This window comes from Carassius auratus, chromosome 40 (assembly GCF_003368295.1).
Source record: "Carassius auratus strain Wakin chromosome 40, ASM336829v1, whole genome shotgun sequence".
NCBI classification, from domain to species: Eukaryota; Metazoa; Chordata; class Actinopteri; order Cypriniformes; family Cyprinidae; genus Carassius; species Carassius auratus.
The window spans coordinates 20,052,579-20,057,578 of NC_039282.1; the positions used below are offsets into that span (position 1 = coordinate 20,052,579).

Below are 5,000 nucleotides of genomic sequence, written 5' to 3' on the forward strand. Positions count from 1 at the left end.
TGTGTGTGTGTGTGTCACAGGAGGGTGTGACAGCCCCCTCAGAGGTCGACTGATGTCTGACACTGCGTCTCTTCCGTCTTTACAACCGAGTATCCCTCGGACGTCCCTTCATAAACACACACCTGCCCTTCACTAACAGAGTCACCAAAGCCTTTCCTGAGAGCAGCGGAGCAGGTACACACACACACACACACACACACTCACCTGTGACACCTGAGATCCTGCACACAGGTACAGAGAGTGATTGACAGCTGTATGTGTCTCTCGGTGAATAATTCAAGTGACGTTTGAGCGAGTTACTTTAAACTTTAAACATGCCAGAAGAAGTCTCTGTTCGAAAGTCAAAACATTTTCATACGCTACACTTTATTTTATTTTTATTAGGAAATGGAGTGTGACGTGACGCTGATCCTTAAAATTAAGTCAAATAGTTAAATTGTACCTGTTAAAACAGCAAGATGTGTTGAATTCTTGATTTCTGAAGATCACGTGACTCTAAAGACTGAAGGAATGATGCTGAAAATACTGATTTGATCAAATGTATAAATAATAATTTAAAGTATATTAATATAGAACATGGTTATTTTGAACTGTAATAATGTTTTAATGTTTTTTTCCATGTATATTTGATCAAATAAATGCATCCTTGATAAGCAGAAGAGACTTCAAGTAATAATATATATATATATATATATATATATATATTTCCCTAAGCTGTAAGTTGTAACCATCAGAATAAAAAAAAAAAAACCTTGAAATATTTCAGTTTGTGTGCAATGAATCTAGAATATAAGAAAGTTTATTTTTTATGAAATTACAAAAAATAAAGACCTTTTCCATGATATTAATTTTTTTTAGATGCACCTGTATATATATGTCTGTATGTAAACTTATTTTATTTCAGCCAGGCATTTTTCGTTTTTATTTAAATGACCTTGATGTACTAAAATAACAGCAACCAAAATAAAAGTTTATTATGGAAACTAAAAAAAAAAATTATAGTTTATAATAGTATCTTGATATACTAAAATAACTAAAACAAAAATTTGTTTAGAAAACTCATAAAAGTAAAAAAAAAAAAAAAACTTATAGATAAATGCAAAGCTAATGTTCTATATCTGTAATAGTATCTCCTGCACCGGAAAACAACAGACTTCTGGAAGCGCCACCTGCTGGAGACTTTACAGTTTAGATTCTTGGTTTTCTTGCATTTACATCCTGTCTTTGCTTCTTTAAGACGTCTGTATGCAAACGAGCTTCACATTAGGAAACGAGTTGCTGCTCATGTTTCGGTCAGTTTGATTTGAGAGGAGGCGATCTGTTGTTTGTGCAGCCATTCTCTCCAGCGCTGAAGAACCTGCAGGAGAAGATTTGTCTTCTGGAGCTGGAGCGATGTGATGCTCAGAAGAAGCTCCAGACCGTCTCCAGAGAGTCCCACACACTCGGAGCACACACACACAAACCACGGTGAGAATGATCTCGCTCCTCTACACCAGCGATACTCACCTACCCTCATAGTATTTATTATATACGATTTATATATATAAGAATTAAATAAGATTATTTTTGAATACTTGTTTAATATTTTTTACGTTTTAATTTTCATTTGAAGTTGAATATTTTTTTAATATGATAATTACATATAGCCTTTTTTTCTAGTTTTAGTTTTAAATTTCAGCACAATTTTTTTTTAGTTAGTTGCCAAATCAACATTTACATTTTTTGTTTAAGTTTGTTAGCTTTAAACATTCTCATGTAATATTTAATTTACATGAGAATGTTTTTTTCATCAATTGACATTTTTCGTTTTAATTTTAGTGTAAGTTTTTTTAATTAATTAAAATTAATATTTAGTAATTTATTAGTTAAAATAATAACTAATTGCATAAAGCTTTAAAGTATTTTTATTAAAATTTTAGTAATGCAGTAATTCAGCTTAGCTATTTATTTTGTAAATGAATTAATTTATATTTTATATGCCTTTGGTATTTTAATAAATGTTTTTTAAAAGTATGTTATATGTTAGTGATTTATTAGTTTAAATGTAACTAATTTCATAAAGCTTTAAAGTATTTTTATTAAATTTTTTGTAATGCAGTAATTCAGCTTAGCTAATTTGTAAATAAATAAATTTATATTATAGATTTAAATCTTTTATTTTCAGTACATTTTGTTAGTTTTTTGCATATATAATTTTTTTTGGTAATTTTAGCACTTTTTTTGTTTCAGTTACTTTTTCAGTTTTTTTTTTAATGTAATGATTTTTTTGTTTTTTTTATCTAATATCAGTTTTACTTTAATTGCTGAAGATTACTTATACAAGTTTTAGCCTTAGTTAATAATAGCAGCATACGTTGCCACAGGGCTTTATCCCCCGCCTCACATCAACAGCAAATGTACAACAGGATGTTGTTTTGTCTGTAGATCTGCTCTCTCAGCTGTCTGCGGCCGAGGCTCAGTGCTCACGCTTGGAGAGACATTTGGAGCACATGAGGAAGACCGTGAGAAACACCGAATCAGACAGAAGCGCTGTGCTGCGTCGACAGGTGCGTCTCACACACGCTGAAACAGGTGTGTGTGTGTGTGTGTGTGTTAATATCCCGTGTGTGTTGTGCAGGTGTCTCTGGAGCGTCTGGGATCAGCGGATCGGACTGATGTTCAGCTGAAGCTGCAGAAGCTGGATCTTCTGGAGCAGGAGTATCACCGGCTGACGGAGACTCAGAGCTCCACTGAGAGGAAGATCAGACAGCTGGAGAGGAAACTACAGGAAGAGGAACATCAGAGGAAACTGGTGCAGGGAGAAAGCAGCTCAGGTTCGTCTGTCCACCTGTCTGTCTGTCTGTCAGTCAGTCTGTATTATGTTAACTGTGTTGATCTGTTCTGTGCTCAGTTGCAGACGGGTCTAGAAGCCAATCGTCTGCTCATCCAGTCTGTCTCTCCACGTCCACATAAGTCCAGCAGAATCAAACCGAAGAAACTCGCAACAAAGGTAAACGAGCGCAGACAAATCGGATTCCTCAAACACGTTACTCAAACTACTTGGAGGTGGGAGATATGACCTGAATCACCATGATATAAGTCATTTTAAACCACAGTAAGAACCAACATCACCACACAGTACTTCTGGCCGAAATCAGATGCTAGTTTAATTTAAAGTCGTAGCCTTTATTTCTCAACAGTGTTGCTTAAATGACTGTTAATAACTTTTAGAAATTCAAAAATTAAAATCAGACTCTTTGACAGCTGGCTAAATTTGACAAGGCAGCCTTTAAATCTCTTAATGGAATAAAACCAACCAATACTTAAATCTTATTATAGAACAGAACAAACCGATTTTAAATCTCGTAACAAAACCGACTTATTTAAATCTTGTAACGGACCAAAACCGACTGATATTTAAATCTTGTAACGGAACAAAACAGACTTGTATTTAAATCTTGTAACAGAACAAAACCGACTGATGTTTAAATCTCATAACAGAATAGACTCGACCAATATTTATATGTCGTAACTTAAAACCGACCGATATTTAAATCTCGTAACAACAAAACCAACCGATATTTAAATCTTGTAACATAAAAAAACAGACTGATATTTAAATTTTGTAATCGAACGAAACCGATTAATATTTGAATCTCGTAACAGAACAAATCCGACCGATATTTAAATCTTGTAACATAACAAAACACTGATATTTACATTTTGTAACCGAACAAAACCGACCGATATTTGAATCTCGTAACAGAACTAAATCTAATGATATTTACATTTCGTAACAGAACAAAACAGATAAATATTTGAATCTCGTAACAGAACAAATCCGACCGATATTTAAATCTTGTAACATAACAAAACAGACTGATATTTAAATTTTGTAACCGAACAAAACGGACCGATATTTAAATCTCGTAACAGAACAAAATCTAATGATATTTAAATTTCGTAACAGAAACAGTAACAGAAGAGAACCAACCGATATTTAAATCTTGTAACAAAACAGAACTGACCCTACGATACTTAAATCTCAAAATAGAACAGATCAAGCCGATATTTAAGCATTATAATAGAAAAAAATCTAACAATATTTAAATCCACTAATTTAAAAAACCAACAAACATTTAAATCTTGTAATACAACAAAATAGACTGATAAGGAGATCATAACCTGCCAATATGTATATTTCTTAATAGAGTAAAAAGCATATATCAGCTCTAAAACTTGCTTTTGGTAAAGCGCTAAACATTAAAGATATAATAATATGACTTTCTGTGAAGCTGCTTTGAATGTGCATTGTCATAATTGTTTTACACAAATAAATGAATGTCTGCTTTAATTACTGAGATGAGACGCTCGTGTGTGTTTCTGCAGAAACATCCGTCGCAGCCGCAGCCGCATTACAGACTCAGTCTGGGAGACGTGCCGTTTGTGACCGGGACGGTAAAGACACAAACACACTAACATTTGATTTTATACTCAACTTTGTCATGGGTTTTTTGCATCAAAAACAGTTGCGTGTTTATGAATATGGAGCAGCATTGTGGACGTTAATGTGTCTGTGTGTCTTCAGTCGACAGGCTCGAGTCACTCCGTACGAGCAAACGTCCAGCACGTCCTTCATCTCATGACGCAGCATCATCCTCAGCTGTGTAACGAGCGGGTGCTAGGACACGCCCCCTCCACCAATCACAGCACTAGCTCCTCCTCTTCCTGTGGGGAGGAGCTGTCCGAGCTGCTGCTGACGCTGCAGGACGAGTTTGGACAGATGAGCTTGTGAGGCTTGTTCTTGTTATTTTATTAGTGACCTGAAACTCATTTTTTAGGTTAACTTGAAACACTGTTATTTTAAAATCAATGACATACTATTTTTATTTTTTTATAATATATTTTTTTTAGATATTTATTTTCTGCTTTCATGTTAATTTTAGTTAAAGTTTTAGTACTTTTGTTGTGTGTTATTGTCTTTTTTTTATGTCTATATAATATATTTTTTATTATTATTT

The 5,000-nt window shown here is 33.8% G+C and overlaps 1 pseudogene; it reads left to right on the forward strand.

Moving 5' to 3' along the window:
- LOC113058956 (centrosomal protein of 57 kDa-like) overlaps positions 1-5,000 on the forward strand; it is a 14,392-nt pseudogene that overhangs the window by 6,916 nt on the left and 2,476 nt on the right.